General features: G+C 46.8%; 1 protein-coding gene across 2 annotated transcripts in view; it reads left to right on the plus strand.

Moving 5' to 3' along the window:
- The window catches only part of LOC148477270 (uncharacterized), a 101039-nt gene that overhangs the window by 71 nt on the left and 82057 nt on the right, over nt 1-18911 (plus strand). The window contains exon 1 of one of the 2 annotated variants that reach the window (XM_088456957.1): nt 322-344. The exons of the other annotated variant lie outside the window; for it this stretch is intronic. The gene's annotated coding sequence lies outside the window, so the exon portion shown is untranslated. Of the gene's footprint in view, nt 1-321; nt 345-18911 lie in introns of those variants that run through there. 2 annotated transcript variants of the gene reach the window in all.

Below are 18911 nucleotides of genomic sequence, written 5' to 3' on the forward strand. Positions count from 1 at the left end.
ACGGTGCTGGGGGCATGAGGGGCATGAGGGGCAGAGGGCAGTGTGAGGGGGAAGATATCTGGTGGGCATGTACGAGAGCTTTATAGCATTCATAGGTTAGGCTGGGCTATGTGTCCATAAAGTGTTTTGCACGCCCCCTCTGCCCACCCCCCATGTCTCACATGCCCTCCACCAGCCATTGCCCCCACCATGTCTCCTCCCCGCCAGCCTCTCCTGTCATTGGGTGCAGGGCTGTCCTGGATCCCATCCCTCCAACCACTCTCTGCCTGGGCCTCACAGACCCCTGACTGCCAGAGCCCCTGCAGCTGTCATCTGTCCCGGCTTTTCCCTCTCTATAACTATAGGTGTGCCCCCATCACCCTGACACCCCCCAACCTAGTTCCCATTATCTCCTTATTACTCTCCCCTGTTACCATTACTGCCTATAGCTGCCATTACTTCCCCCTTATTGGTGTGACGCAGAGCCGCACACGATGGTGACGGAGATGAGAGATTATTACTATTGTGTTACCATTACTGCCTATAGCTGCCATTACTTCCCCCTTATTGGTGTGACGCAGAGCCGCACACGATGGTGACGGAGATGAGAGATTATTACTATTGTGTTACCATTACTGCCTATAGCTGCCATTACTTCCCCCTTATTGGTGTGACGCAGAGCCGCACACGATGGTGACGGAGATGAGAGATTATTACTATTGTGTTACCATTACTGCCTATAGCTGCCATTACTTCCTCCTTATTGGTGTGACGCAGAGCCGCACACGATGGTGACGGAGATGAGAGATTATTACTATTGTGTTACCATTACTGCCTATAGCTGCCATTACTTCCCCCTTATTGGTGTGACGCAGAGCCGCACACGATGGTGACGGAGATGAGAGATTATTACTATTGTGTTACCATTACTGCCTATAGCTGCCATTACTTCCCCCTTATTGGTGTGACGCAGAGCCGCACACGATGGTGACGGAGATGAGAGATTATTACTATTGTGTTACCATTACTGCCTATAGCTGCCATTACTTCCCCCTTATTGGTGTGACGCAGAGCCGCACACGATGGTGACGGAGATGAGAGATTATTACTATTGTGTTACCATTACTGCCTATAGCTGCCATTACTTCCTCCTTATTGGTGTGACGCAGAGCCGCACACGATGGTGACGGAGATGAGAGATTATTACTATTGTGTTACCATTACTGCCTATAGCTGCCATTACTTCCTCCTTATTGGTGTGACGCAGAGCCGCACACGATGGTGACGGAGATGAGAGATTATTACTATTGTGTTACCATTACTGCCTATAGCTGCCATTACTTCCTCCTTATGGGTGTGACGCAGAGCCGCACACGATGGTGACGGAGATGAGAGATTATTACTATTGTGTTACCATTACTGCCTATAGCTGCCATTACTTCCCCCTTATTGGTGTGACGCAGAGCCGCACACGATGGTGACGGAGATGAGAGATTATTACTATTGTGTTACCATTACTGCCTATAGCTGCCATTACTTCCCCCTTATTGGTGTGACGCAGAGCCGCACACGATGGTGACGGAGATGAGAGATTATTACTATTGTGTTACCATTACTGCCTATAGCTGCCATTACTTCCTCCTTATTGGTGTGACGCAGAGCCGCACACGATGGTGACGGAGATGAGAGATTATTACTATTGTGTTACCATTACTGCCTATAGCTGCCATTACTTCCTCCTTATGGGTGTGATGCAGAGCCGCACACGATGGTGACGGAGATGAGAGATTATTACTATTGTGTTACCATTACTGCCTATAGCTGCCATTACTTCCTCCTTATGGGTGTGATGCAGAGCCGCACACGATGGTGACGGAGATGAGAGATTATTACTATTGTGTTACCATTACTGCCTATAGCTGCCATTACTTCCCCCTTATTGGTGTGACGCAGAGCCGCACACGATGGTGACGGAGATGAGAGATTATTACTATTGTGTTACCATTACTGCCTATAGCTGCCATTACTTCCTCCTTATGGGTGTGATGCAGAGCCGCACACGATGGTGACGGAGATGAGAGATTATTACTATTGTGTTACCATTACTGCCTATAGCTGCCATTACTTCCCCCTTATTGGTGTGACGCAGAGCCGCACACGATGGTGACGGAGATGAGAGATTATTACTATTGTGTTACCATTACTGCCTATAGCTGCCATTACTTCCCCCTTATTGGTGTGACGCAGAGCCGCACACGATGGTGACGGAGATGAGAGATTATTACTATTGTGTTACCATTACTGCCTATAGCTGCCATTACTTCCCCCTTATTGGTGTGACGCAGAGCCGCACACGATGGTGACGGAGATGAGAGATTATTACTATAGTGTTACCATTACTGCCTATAGCTGCCATTACTTCCTCCTTATGGGTGTGATGCAGAGCCGCACACGATGGTGACGGAGATGAGAGATTATTACTATTGTGTTACCATTACTGCCTATAGCTGCCATTACTTCCTCCTTATTGGTGTGACGCAGAGCCGCACACGATGGTGACGGAGATGAGAGATTATTACTATTGTGTTACCATTACTGCCTATAGCTGCCATTACTTCCTCCTTATGGGTGTGACGCAGAGCCGCACACGATGGTGACGGAGATGAGAGATTATTACTATTGTGTTACCATTACTGCCTATAGCTGCCATTACTTCCCCCTTATTGGTGTGACGCAGAGCCGCACACGATGGTGACGGAGATGAGAGATTATTACTATTGTGTTACCATTACTGCCTATAGCTGCCATTACTTCCCCCTTATTGGTGTGACGCAGAGCCGCACACGATGGTGACGGAGATGAGAGATTATTACTATTGTGTTACCATTACTGCCTATAGCTGCCATTACTTCCTCCTTATTGGTGTGACGCAGAGCCGCACACGATGGTGACAGAGATGAGAGATTATTACTATTGTGTTACCATTACTGCCTATAGCTGCCATTACTTCCTCCTTATGGGTGTGATGCAGAGCCGCACACGATGGTGACGGAGATGAGAGATTATTACTATTGTGTTACCATTACTGCCTATAGCTGCCATTACTTCCTCCTTATGGGTGTGATGCAGAGCCGCACACGATGGTGACGGAGATGAGAGATTATTACTATTGTGTTACCATTACTGCCTATAGCTGCCATTACTTCCCCCTTATTGGTGTGACGCAGAGCCGCACACGATGGTGACGGAGATGAGAGATTATTACTATTGTGTTACCATTACTGCCTATAGCTGCCATTACTTCCTCCTTATTGGTGTGACGCAGAGCCGCACACGATGGTGACGGAGATGAGAGATTATTACTATTGTGTTACCATTACTGCCTATAGCTGCCATTACTTCCTCCTTATGGGTGTGATGCAGAGCCGCACACGATGGTGACGGAGATGAGAGATTATTACTATTGTGTTACCATTACTGCCTATAGCTGCCATTACTTCCCCCTTATTGGTGTGACGCAGAGCCGCACACGATGGTGACGGAGATGAGAGATTATTACTATTGTGTTACCATTACTGCCTATAGCTGCCATTACTTCCCCCTTATTGGTGTGACGCAGAGCCGCACACGATGGTGACGGAGATGAGAGATTATTACTATTGTGTTACCATTACTGCCTATAGCTGCCATTACTTCCCCCTTATTGGTGTGACGCAGAGCCGCACACGATGGTGACGGAGATGAGAGATTATTACTATTGTGTTACCATTACTGCCTATAGCTGCCATTACTTCCTCCTTATGGGTGTGATGCAGAGCCGCACACGATGGTGACGGAGATGAGAGATTATTACTATTGTGTTACCATTACTGCCTATAGCTGCCATTACTTCCTCCTTATTGGTGTGACGCAGAGCCGCACACGATGGTGACGGAGATGAGAGATTATTACTATTGTGTTACCATTACTGCCTATAGCTGCCATTACTTCCTCCTTATGGGTGTGACGCAGAGCCGCACACGATGGTGACGGAGATGAGAGATTATTACTATTGTGTTACCATTACTGCCTATAGCTGCCATTACTTCCCCCTTATTGGTGTGACGCAGAGCCGCACACGATGGTGACGGAGATGAGAGATTATTACTATTGTGTTACCATTACTGCCTATAGCTGCCATTACTTCCCCCTTATTGGTGTGACGCAGAGCCGCACACGATGGTGACGGAGATGAGAGATTATTACTATTGTGTTACCATTACTGCCTATAGCTGCCATTACTTCCTCCTTATTGGTGTGACGCAGAGCCGCACACGATGGTGACGGAGATGAGAGATTATTACTATTGTGTTACCATTACTGCCTATAGCTGCCATTACTTCCTCCTTATGGGTGTGATGCAGAGCCGCACACGATGGTGACGGAGATGAGAGATTATTACTATTGTGTTACCATTACTGCCTATAGCTGCCATTACTTCCCCCTTATTGGTGTGACGCAGAGCCGCACACGATGGTGACGGAGATGAGAGATTATTACTATTGTGTTACCATTACTGCCTATAGCTGCCATTACTTCCCCCTTATTGGTGTGACGCAGAGCCGCACACGATGGTGACGGAGATGAGAGATTATTACTATTGTGTTACCATTACTGCCTATAGCTGCCATTACTTCCCCCTTATTGGTGTGACGCAGAGCCGCACACGATGGTGACGGAGATGAGAGATTATTACTATTGTGTTACCATTACTGCCTATAGCTGCCATTACTTCCCCCTTATTGGTGTGACACAGAGCCGCACACGATGGTGACGGAGATGAGAGATTATTACTATTGTGTTACCATTACTGCCTATAGCTGCCATTACTTCCCCCTTATTGGTGTGACGCAGAGCCGCACACGATGGTGAAGGAGATGAGAGATTATTACTATTGTGTTACCATTACTGCCTATAGCTGCCATTACTTCCCCCTTATTGGTGTGACGCAGAGCCACACACGATGGTGAAGGAGATGAGAGATTATTACTATTGTGTTACCATTACTGCCTATAGCTGTCATTACTTCCCCCTTATTGGTGTGACGCAGAGCCGCACACGATGGTGACGGAGATGAGAGATTATTACTATTGTGTTACCATTACTGCCTATAGCTGCCATTACTTCCCCCTTATTGGTGTGACACAGAGCCGCACACGATGGTGACGGAGATGAGAGATTATTACTATTGTGTTACCATTACTGCCTATAGCTGCCATTACTTCCCCCTTATTGGTGTGACGCAGAGCCGCACACGATGGTGAAGGAGATGAGAGATTATTACTATTGTGTTACCATTACTGCCTATAGCTGCCATTACTTCCCCCTTATTGGTGTGACGCAGAGCCGCACACGATGGTGACGGAGATGAGAGATTATTACTATTGTGTTACCATTACTGCCTATAGCTGCCATTACTTCCCCCTTATTGGTGTGACGCAGAGCCGCACACGATGGTGAAGGAGATGAGAGATTATTACTATTGTGTTACCATTACTGCCTATAGCTGCCATTACTTCCCCCTTTTTGGTGTGACGCAGAGCCGCACACGATGGTGAAGGAGATGAGAGATTATTACTATTGTGTTACCATTACTGCCTATAGCTGCCATTACTTCCCCCTTATTGGTGTGACGCAGAGCCGCACACGATGGTGACGGAGATGAGAGATTATTACTATTGTGTTACCATTACTGCCTATAGCTGCCATTACTTCCCCCTTATTGGTGTGACGCAGAGCCGCACACGATGGTGACGGAGATGAGAGATTATTACTATAGTGTTACCATTACTGCCTATAGCTGCCATTACTTCCTCCTTATGGGTGTGATGCAGAGCCGCACACGATGGTGACGGAGATGAGAGATTATTACTATTGTGTTACCATTACTGCCTATAGCTGCCATTACTTCCTCCTTATTGGTGTGACGCAGAGCCGCACACGATGGTGACGGAGATGAGAGATTATTACTATTGTGTTACCATTACTGCCTATAGCTGCCATTACTTCCCCCTTATTGGTGTGACGCAGAGCCGCACACGATGGTGACGGAGATGAGAGATTATTACTATTGTGTTACCATTACTGCCTATAGCTGCCATTACTTCCCCCTTATTGGTGTGACGCAGAGCCGCACACGATGGTGACGGAGATGAGAGATTATTACTATTGTGTTACCATTACTGCCTATAGCTGCCATTACTTCCTCCTTATTGGTGTGACGCAGAGCCGCACACGATGGTGACGGAGATGAGAGATTATTACTATTGTGTTACCATTACTGCCTATAGCTGCCATTACTTCCTCCTTATGGGTGTGATGCAGAGCCGCACACGATGGTGACGGAGATGAGAGATTATTACTATTGTGTTACCATTACTGCCTATAGCTGCCATTACTTCCTCCTTATGGGTGTGATGCAGAGCCGCACACGATGGTGACGGAGATGAGAGATTATTACTATTGTGTTACCATTACTGCCTATAGCTGCCATTACTTCCCCCTTATTGGTGTGACGCAGAGCCGCACACGATGGTGACGGAGATGAGAGATTATTACTATTGTGTTACCATTACTGCCTATAGCTGCCATTACTTCCTCCTTATGGGTGTGATGCAGAGCCGCACACGATGGTGACGGAGATGAGAGATTATTACTATTGTGTTACCATTACTGCCTATAGCTGCCATTACTTCCTCCTTATTGGTGTGACGCAGAGCCGCACACGATGGTGACGGAGATGAGAGATTATTACTATTGTGTTACCATTACTGCCTATAGCTGCCATTACTTCCTCCTTATGGGTGTGATGCAGAGCCGCACACGATGGTGACGGAGATGAGAGATTATTACTATTGTGTTACCATTACTGCCTATAGCTGCCATTACTTCCCCCTTATTGGTGTGACGCAGAGCCGCACACGATGGTGACGGAGATGAGAGATTATTACTATTGTGTTACCATTACTGCCTATAGCTGCCATTACTTCCCCCTTATTGGTGTGACGCAGAGCCGCACACGATGGTGACGGAGATGAGAGATTATTACTATTGTGTTACCATTACTGCCTATAGCTGCCATTACTTCCCCCTTATTGGTGTGACGCAGAGCCGCACACGATGGTGACGGAGATGAGAGATTATTACTATTGTGTTACCATTACTGCCTATAGCTGCCATTACTTCCTCCTTATGGGTGTGATGCAGAGCCGCACACGATGGTGACGGAGATGAGAGATTATTACTATTGTGTTACCATTACTGCCTATAGCTGCCATTACTTCCTCCTTATTGGTGTGACGCAGAGCCGCACACGATGGTGACGGAGATGAGAGATTATTACTATTGTGTTACCATTACTGCCTATAGCTGCCATTACTTCCTCCTTATGGGTGTGACGCAGAGCCGCACACGATGGTGACGGAGATGAGAGATTATTACTATTGTGTTACCATTACTGCCTATAGCTGCCATTACTTCCCCCTTATTGGTGTGACGCAGAGCCGCACACGATGGTGACGGAGATGAGAGATTATTACTATTGTGTTACCATTACTGCCTATAGCTGCCATTACTTCCCCCTTATTGGTGTGACGCAGAGCCGCACACGATGGTGACGGAGATGAGAGATTATTACTATTGTGTTACCATTACTGCCTATAGCTGCCATTACTTCCTCCTTATTGGTGTGACGCAGAGCCGCACACGATGGTGACGGAGATGAGAGATTATTACTATTGTGTTACCATTACTGCCTATAGCTGCCATTACTTCCTCCTTATGGGTGTGATGCAGAGCCGCACACGATGGTGACGGAGATGAGAGATTATTACTATTGTGTTACCATTACTGCCTATAGCTGCCATTACTTCCCCCTTATTGGTGTGACGCAGAGCCGCACACGATGGTGACGGAGATGAGAGATTATTACTATTGTGTTACCATTACTGCCTATAGCTGCCATTACTTCCCCCTTATTGGTGTGACGCAGAGCCGCACACGATGGTGACGGAGATGAGAGATTATTACTATTGTGTTACCATTACTGCCTATAGCTGCCATTACTTCCCCCTTATTGGTGTGACGCAGAGCCGCACACGATGGTGACGGAGATGAGAGATTATTACTATTGTGTTACCATTACTGCCTATAGCTGCCATTACTTCCCCCTTATTGGTGTGACACAGAGCCGCACACGATGGTGACGGAGATGAGAGATTATTACTATTGTGTTACCATTACTGCCTATAGCTGCCATTACTTCCCCCTTATTGGTGTGACGCAGAGCCGCACACGATGGTGAAGGAGATGAGAGATTATTACTATTGTGTTACCATTACTGCCTATAGCTGCCATTACTTCCCCCTTATTGGTGTGACGCAGAGCCACACACGATGGTGAAGGAGATGAGAGATTATTACTATTGTGTTACCATTACTGCCTATAGCTGTCATTACTTCCCCCTTATTGGTGTGACGCAGAGCCGCACACGATGGTGACGGAGATGAGAGATTATTACTATTGTGTTACCATTACTGCCTATAGCTGCCATTACTTCCCCCTTATTGGTGTGACACAGAGCCGCACACGATGGTGACGGAGATGAGAGATTATTACTATTGTGTTACCATTACTGCCTATAGCTGCCATTACTTCCCCCTTATTGGTGTGACGCAGAGCCGCACACGATGGTGAAGGAGATGAGAGATTATTACTATTGTGTTACCATTACTGCCTATAGCTGCCATTACTTCCCCCTTATTGGTGTGACGCAGAGCCGCACACGATGGTGACGGAGATGAGAGATTATTACTATTGTGTTACCATTACTGCCTATAGCTGCCATTACTTCCCCCTTATTGGTGTGACGCAGAGCCGCACACGATGGTGAAGGAGATGAGAGATTATTACTATTGTGTTACCATTACTGCCTATAGCTGCCATTACTTCCCCCTTTTTGGTGTGACGCAGAGCCGCACACGATGGTGAAGGAGATGAGAGATTATTACTATTGTGTTACCATTACTGCCTATAGCTGCCATTACTTCCCCCTTATTGGTGTGACGCAGAGCCGCACACGATGGTGACGGAGATGAGAGATTATTACTATTGTGTTACCATTACTGCCTATAGCTGCCATTACTTCCCCCTTATTGGTGTGACGCAGAGCCGCACACGATGGTGAAGGAGATGAGAGATTATTACTATTGTGTTACCATTACTGCCTATAGCTGTCATTACTTCCCCCTTATTGGTGTGACGCAGAGCCGCACACGATGGTGACGGAGATGAGAGATTATTACTATTGTGTTACCATTACTGCCTATAGCTGCCATTACTTCCCCCTTATTGGTGTGACGCAGAGCCGCACACGATGGTGACGGAGATGAGATTATTACTATTGTGTTACCATTACTGCCTATAGCTGCCATTACTTCCCCCTTATTGGTGTGACGCAGAGCCGCACACGATGGTGACGGAGATGAGAGATTATTACTATAGTGTTACCATTACTGCCTATAGCTGCCATTACTTCCCCCTTATTGGTGTGACGCAGAGTCGCACACGATGGTGACGGAGATGAGAGATTATTACTATTGTGTTACCATTACTGCCTATAGCTGCCATTACTTCCCCCTTATTGGTGTGACGCAGAGCCGCACACGATGGTGAAGGAGATGAGATTATTACTATTGTGTTACCATTACTGCCTATAGCTGTCATTACTTCCTCCTTGTTGGTGTGACGCAGAGCCGCACACGATGGTGATGGAGATGAGATTATTACTGTAGTGTTACCATTACTGCCTATAGCTGCCATTACTTCCCCCTTATTGGTGTGACGCAGAGCCGCACACGATGGTGAAGGAGATGAGATTATTACTATTGTGTTACCATTACTGCCTATAGCTGCCATTACTTCCCCCTTATTGGTGTGACGCAGAGCCGCACACGATGGTGACGGAGATGAGATTATTACTATTGTGTTACCATTACTGCCTATAGCTGCCATTACTTCCCCCTTATTGGTGTGACGCAGAGCCGTACACGATGGTGACGGAGATGAGAGATTATTACTGTAGTGTTACCATTACTGCCTATAGCTGCCATTACTTCCCCCTTATTGGTGTGACGCAGAGCCGCACACGATGGTGAAGGAGATGAGAGATTATTACTATTGTGTTACCATTACTGCCTATAGCTGCCATTACTTCCCCCTTATTGGTGTGACGCAGAGCCGCACACGATGGTGACGGAGATGAGAGGTTATTACTATTGTGTTACCATTACTGCCTATAGCTGCCATTACTTCCCCCTTATTGGTGTGACGCAGAGCCGCACACGATGGTGACGGAGATGAGAGATTATTACTATTGTGTTACCATTACTGCCTATAGCTGCCATTACTTCCCCCTTATTGGTGTGACGCAGAGCCGCACACGATGGTGAAGGAGATGAGAGATTATTACTATTGTGCTACCATTACTGCCTATAGCTGTCATTACTTCCCCCTTATTGGTGTGACGCAGAGCCGCACACGATGGTGACGGAGATGAGAGATTATTACTATAGTGTTACCATTACTGCCTATAGCTGCCATTACTTCCCCCTTATTGGTGTGACGCAGAGCCGCACACGATGGTGACGGAGATGAGAGATTATTACTATTGTGTTACCATTACTGCCTATAGCTGCCATTACTTCCCCCTTATTGGTGTGACGCAGAGCCGCACACGATGGTGACGGAGATGAGATTATTACTATTGTGTTACCATTACTGCCTATAGCTGCCATTACTTCCCCCTTATCGGTGTGACGCAGAGCCGCACACGATGGTGACGGAGATGAGAGATTATTACTATTGTGTTACCATTACTGCCTATAGCTGCCATTACTTCCCCCTTATTGGTGTGACGCAGAGCCGCACACGATGGTGACGGAGATGAGATTATTACTGTAGTGTTACCATTACTGCCTATAGCTGCCATTACTTCCCCCTTATTGGTGTGACGCAGAGCCGCACACGATGGTGAAGGAGATGAGATTATTGCTATTGTGTTACCATTACTGCCTATAGCTGTCATTACTTCCCCCTTATTGGTGTGACGCAGAGCCGCACACGATGGTGACGGAGATGAGATTATTACTGTAGTGTTACCATTACTGCCTATAGCTGCCATTACTTCCCCCTTATTGGTGTGACGCAGAGCCGCACACGATGGTGACGGAGATGAGATTATTACTATAGTGTTACCATTACTGCCTATAGCTGCCATTACTTCCCCCTTATTGGTGTGACGCAGAGTCGCACACGATGGTGACGGAGATGAGAGATTATTACTATTGTGTTACCATTACTGCCTATAGCTGCCATTACTTCCCCCTTATTGGTGTGACGCAGAGCCGCACACGATGGTGAAGGAGATGAGATTATTACTATTGTGTTACCATTACTGCCTATAGCTGTCATTACTTCCTCCTTGTTGGTGTGACGCAGAGCCGCACACGATGGTGATGGAGATGAGATTATTACTGTAGTGTTACCATTACTGCCTATAGCTGCCATTACTTCCCCCTTATTGGTGTGACGCAGAGCCGTACACGATGGTGACGGAGATGAGAGATTATTACTGTAGTGTTACCATTACTGCCTATAGCTGCCATTACTTCCCCCTTATTGGTGTGACGCAGAGTCGCACACGATGGTGACGGAGATGAGAGATTATTACTATTGTGTTACCATTACTGCCTATAGCTGCCATTACTTCCCCCTTATTGGTGTGACGCAGAGCCGCACACGATGGTGAAGGAGATGAGATTATTACTATTGTGTTACCATTACTGCCTATAGCTGCCATTACTTCCCCCTTATTGGTGTGACGCAGAGCCGCACACGATGGTGACGGAGATGAGATTATTACTATTGTGTTACCATTACTGCCTATAGCTGCCATTACTTCCCCCTTATTGGTGTGACACAGAGCCGCACACGATGGTGAAGGAGATGAGAGATTATTACTGTAGTGTTACCATTACTGCCTATAGCTGCCATTACTTCCCCCTTATTGGTGTGACGCAGAGCCGCACACGATGGTGAAGGAGATGAGAGATTATTACTATTGTGTTACCATTACTGCCTATAGCTGCCATTACTTCCCCCTTATTGGTGTGACGCAGAGCCGCACACGATGGTGACGGAGATGAGATTATTACTATTGTGTTACCATTACTGCCTATAGCTGCCATTACTTCCCCCTTATTGGTGTGACGCAGAGCCGTACACGATGGTGACGGAGATGAGAGATTATTACTGTAGTGTTACCATTACTGCCTATAGCTGCCATTACTTCCCCCTTATTGGTGTGACGCAGAGCCGCACATGATGGTGACGGAGATGAGAGGTTATTACTATTGTGTTACCATTACTGCCTATAGCTGCCATTACTTCCCCCTTATTGGTGTGACGCAGAGCCGCACACGATGGTGACGGAGATGAGATTATTACTATTGTGTTACCATTACTGCCTATAGCTGTCATTACTTCCCCCTTATTGGTGTGACGCAGAGCCGCACACGATGGTGACGGAGATGAGAGATTATTACTATTGTGTTACCATTACTGCCTATAGCTGCCATTACTTCCCCCTTATTGGTGTGACGCAGAGCCGCACACGATGGTGAAGGAGATGAGAGATTATTACTATTGTGTTACCATTACTGCCTTAAGCTGCCATTACTTCCCCCTTATTGGTGTGACGCAGAGCCGCACACGATGGTGAAGGAGATGAGAGATTATTACTATTGTGTTACCATTACTGCCTATAGCTGTCATTACTTCCCCCTTATTGGTGTGACGCAGAGCCGCACACGATGGTGACGGAGATGAGAGATTATTACTATAGTGTTACCATTACTGCCTATAGCTGCCATTACTTCCCCCTTATCGGTGTGACGCAGAGCCGCACACGATGGTGACGGAGATGAGAGATTATTACTATTGTGTTACCATTACTGCCTATAGCTGCCATTACTTCCCCCTTATTGGTGTGACGCAGAGCCGCACACGATGGTGACGGAGATGAGATTATTACTATTGTGTTACCATTACTGCCTATAGCTGCCATTACTTCCCCCTTATCGGTGTGACGCAGAGCCGCACACGATGGTGACGGAGATGAGAGATTATTACTATTGTGTTACCATTACTGCCTATAGCTGCCATTACTTCCCCCTTATTGGTGTGACGCAGAGCCGCACACGATGGTGACGGAGATGAGATTATTACTGTAGTGTTACCATTACTGCCTATAGCTGCCATTACTTCCCCCTTATTGGTGTGACGCAGAGCCGCACACGATGGTGAAGGAGATGAGATTATTGCTATTGTGTTACCATTACTGCCTATAGCTGTCATTACTTCCCCCTTATTGGTGTGACGCAGAGCCGCACACGATGGTGACGGAGATGAGATTATTACTGTAGTGTTACCATTACTGCCTATAGCTGCCATTACTTCCCCCTTATTGGTGTGACGCAGAGCCGCACACGATGGTGACGGAGATGAGATTATTACTATAGTGTTACCATTACTGCCTATAGCTGCCATTACTTCCCCCTTATTGGTGTGACGCAGAGCCGTACACGATGGTGACGGAGATGAGAGATTATTACTATTGTGTTACCATTACTGCCTATAGCTGCCATTACTTCCCCCTTATTGGTGTGACGCAGAGCCGTACACGATGGTGACGGAGATGAGATTATTACTATTGTGTTACCATTACTGCCTATAGCTGCCATTACTTCCCCCTTATTGGTGTGACGCAGAGCCGCACACGATGGTGACGGAGATGAGATTATTACTATTGTGTTACCATTACAGCCTATAGCTGCCATTACTTCCTCCTTATTGGTGTGACGCAGAGCCGCACACGATGGTGACGGAGATGAGATTATTACTATTGTGTTACCATTACAGCCTATATCTGCCATTACTTCCTCCTTATTGGTGTGACGCAGAGCCGCACACGATGGTGACGGAGATGAGAGATTATTACTATTGTGTTACCATTACTGCCTATAGCTGCCATTACTTCCCCCTTATTGGTGTGACGCAGAGCCGCACACGATGGTGACGGAGATGAGATTATTACTATTGTGTTACCATTACTGCCTATAGCTGCCATTACTTCCCCCTTATTGGTGTGACGCAGAGCCGCACACGATGGTGACGGAGATGAGATTATTACTATAGTGTTACCATTACTGCCTATAGCTGCCATTACTTCCCCCTTATTGGTGTGACGCAGAGCCGCACACGATGGTGACGGAGATGAGATTATTACTATAGTGTTACCATTACTGCCTATAGCTGCCATTACTTCCCCCTTATTGGTGTGACGCAGAGCCGCACACGATGATGACGGAGATGAGAGATTATTACTATTGTGTTACCATTACTGCCTATAGCTGCCATTACTTCCCCCTTATTGGTGTGACGCAGAGCCGCACACGATGGTGACGGTGATGAGATTATTACTATTGTGTTACCATTACTGCCTATAGCTGTCATTACTTCCTCCTTATTGGTGTGACGCAGAGCCGCACACGATGGTGACGGAGATGAGATTATTACTATAGTGTTACCATTACTGCCTATAGCTGCCATTACTTCCTCCTTATTGGTGTGATGCAGAGCCGCACACGATGGTGAAGGAGATGAGAATATTACTATTGTGTTACCATTACTGCCTATAGCTGCCATTACTTCCCCCTTATTGGTGTGACGCAGAGCCGCACACGATGGTGACGGAGATGAGAGGTTATTACTATTGTGTTACCATTACTGCCTATAGCTGCCATTACTTCCCCCTTATCGGTGTGACGCAGAGCCGCACACGATGGTGACGGAGATGAGAGATTATTACTGTAGTGTTACCATTACTGCCTATAGCTGCCATTACTTCCCCCTTATTGGTGTGACGCAGAGCCGCACACGATGGTGACGGAGATGAGATTATTACTATTGTGTTACCATTACTGCCTATAGCTGCCATTACTTCCCCCTTATTGGTGTGACGCAGAGCCGTACACGATGGTGACGGAGATGAGATTATTACTATTGTGTAATCATTACTGCCTATAGCTGCCATTACTTCCCCCTTATTGGTGTGACGCAGAGCCGCACACGATGGTGACGGAGATGAGATTATTACTATTGTGTTACCATTACTGACTATAGCTGCCATTACTTCCCCCTTATTGGTGTGACGCAGAGCCGCACACGATGGTGACGGAGATGAGATTATTACTATTGTGTTACCATTACTGCCTATAGCTGTCATTACTTCCCCCTTATTGGTGTGACGCAGAGCCGCACACGATGGTGACGGAGATGAGATTATTACTATAGTGTTACCATTACTGCCTATAGCTGCCATTACTTCCCCCTTATTAGTGTGACGCAGAGCCGCACACGATGGTGACGGAGATGAGATTATTACTATAGTGTTACCATTACTGCCTATAGCTGCCATTACTTCCCCCTTATTGGTGTGACGCAGAGCCGCACACGATGGTGACGGAGATGAGAGATTATTACTATAGTGTTACCATTACTGCCTATAGCTGCCATTACTTCCCCCTTATTGGTGTGACGCAGAGCCGCACACGATGGTGACGGAGATGAGATTATTACTATAGTGTTACCATTACTGCCTATAGCTGCCATTACTTCCTCCTTATTGGTGTGACGCAGAGCCGCACACGATGGTGACGGAGATGAGATTATTACTATAGTGTTACCATTACTGCCTATAGCTGCCATTACTTCCCCCTTATTGGTGTGACGCAGAGCCGCACACGATGGTGACGGAGATGAGAGATTATTACTATTGTGTTACCATTACTGCCTATAGCTGCCATTACTTCCCCCTTATTGGTGTGACGCAGAGCCGCACACGATGGTGATGGAGATGAGAGATTATTACTATTGTGTTACCATTACTGCCTATAGCTGTCATTACTTCCCCCTTATTGGTGTGACGCAGAGCCGCACACGATGGTGACGGAGATGAGATTATTACTATAGTGTTACCATTACTGCCTATAGCTGCCATTACTTCCCCCTTATTGGTGTGACGCAGAGCCGCACACGATGGTGACGGAGATGAGATTATTACTATTGTGTTACCATTACTGCCTATAGCTGCCATTACTTCCCCCTTATTGGTGTGACGCAGAGCCGCACACGATGGTGACGGAGATGAGATTATTACTATAGTGTTACCATTACTGCCTATAGCTGCCATTACTTCCCCCTTATTGGTGTGACGCAGAGCCGCACACGATGGTGACGGAGATGAGAGGTTATTACTATTGTGTTACCATTACTGCCTATAGCTGCCATTACTTCCCCCTTATTGGTGTGACGCAGAGCCGCACACGATGGTGAAGGAGATGAGATTATTACTGTAGTGTTACCATTACTGCCTATAGCTGCCATTACTTCCTCCTTATTGGTGTGACGCAGAGCCGTACACGATGGTGACGGAGATTAGAGATTATTACTATAGTGTTACCATTACTGCCTATAGCTGCCATTACTTCCCCCTTATTGGTGTGACGCAGAGCCGCACACGATGGTGACGGAGATGAGATTATTACTATAGTGTTACCATTACTGCCTATAGCTGCCATTACTTCCCCCTTATTGGTGTGACGCAGAGCCGCACACGATGGTGAAGGAGATGAGATTATTACTGTAGTGTTACCATTACTGCCTATAGCTGCCATTACTTCCTCCTTATTGGTGTGACGCAGAGCCGCACACGATGGTGAAGGAGATGAGATTATTACTGTAGTGTTACCATTACTGCCTATAGCTGCCATTACTTCCTCCTTATTGGTGTGACGCAGAGCCGCACACGATGGTGACGGAGATGAGATTATTACTATTGTGTTACCATTACTGCCTATAGCTGCCATTACTTCCCCCTTATTGGTGTGACGCAGAGCCGCACACGATGGTGACGGAGATGAGATTATTACTATAGTGTTACCATTACTGCCTATAGCTGCCATTACTTCCCCCTTATTGGTGTGACGCAGAGCCGCACACGATGGTGACGGAGATGAGAGGTTATTACTATTGTGTTACCATTACTGCCTATAGCTGCCATTACTTCCCCCTTATTGGTGTGACGCAGAGCCGCACACGATGGTGACGGAGATGAGATTATTACTATAGTGTTACCATTACTGCCTATAGCTGCCATTACTTCCTCCTTATTGGTGTGACGCAGAGCCGCACACGATGGTGACGGAGATGAGATTATTACTATTGTGTTACCATTACTGCCTATAGCTGCCATTACTTCCTCCTTATTGGTGTGACGCAGAGCCGCACACGATGGTGACGGAGATGAGATTATTACTATAGTGTTACCATTACTGCCTATAGCTGCCATTACTTCCCCCTTATGGGTGTGACGCAGAGCCGCACACGATGGTGACGGAGATGAGAGATTATTACTATTGTGTTACCATTACTGCCTATAGCTGCCATTACTTCCCCCTTATTGGTGTGACGCAGAGCCGCACACGATGGTGACGGAGATGAGATTATTACTATAGTGTTACCATTACTGCCTATAGCTGCCATTACTTCCCCCTTATTGGTGTGACGCAGAGTCGCACACGATGGTGACGGAGATGAGACTATTACTATTGTGTTAACATTACTGCCTATAGCTGCCATTACTTCCCCCTTATTGGTGTGACGCAGAGCCGTACACGATGGTGACGGAGATGAGAGATTATTACTATTGTGTTACCATTACGGCCTATAGCTGCCATTACTTCCCCCTTATTGGTGTGACGCAGAGCCGTACACGATGGTGACGGAGATGAGATTATTACTATAGTGTTACCATTACTGCCTATAGCTGCCATTACTTCCTCCTTATTGGTGTGACGCAGAGCCGCACACGATGGTGACGGAGATGAGATTATTACTGTAGTGTTACCATTACTGCCTATAGCTGCCATTACTTCCCCCTTATTGGTGTGACGCAGAGCCGCACACGATGGTGACGGAGATGAGAGGTTATTACTATTGTGTTACCATTACTGCCTATAGCTGCCATTACTTCCCCCTTATTGGTGTGACGCAGAGCCGCACACGATGGTGACGGAGATGAGATTATTACTGTAGTGTTACCATTACTGCCTATAGCTGCCATTACTTCCCCCTTATTGGTGTGACGCAGAGCCGCACACGATGGTGACGGAGATGAGAGGTTATTACTATTGTGTTACCATTACTGCCTATAGCTGCCATTACTTCCCCCTTATTGGTGTGACGCAGAGCCGCACACGATGGTGACGGAGATGAGAGGTTATTACTATTGTGTTACCATTACTGCCTATAGCTGCCATTACTTCCCCCTTATTGGTGTGACGCAGAGCCGCACACGATGGTGACGGAGATGAGAGATTATTACTATTGTGTTACCATTACTGCCTATAGCTGCCATTACTTCCCCCTTATTGGTGTGACGCAGAGCCGCACACGATGGTGACGGAGATGAGAGATTATTACTATTGTGTTAACATTACTGCCTATAGCTGCCATTACTTCCCCCTTATTGGTGTGACGCAGAGCCGCACACGATGGTGACGGAGATGAGAGATTATTACTATTGTGTTACCATTACTGCCTATAGCTGCCATTACTTCCCCCTTATTGGTGTGACGCAGAGCCGCACACGATGGTGACGGAGATGAGAGATTATTACTATAGTGTTACCATTACTGCCTATAGCTGCCATTACTTCCCCCTTATTGGTGTGACGCAGAGCCGCACACGATGGTGACGGAGATGAGATTATTACT

This window comes from Taudactylus pleione, unplaced genomic scaffold (assembly GCF_031769625.1).
Source record: "Taudactylus pleione unplaced genomic scaffold, aTauple2 ptg000730l, whole genome shotgun sequence".
Classification (NCBI taxonomy): domain Eukaryota; kingdom Metazoa; phylum Chordata; class Amphibia; order Anura; family Myobatrachidae; genus Taudactylus; species Taudactylus pleione.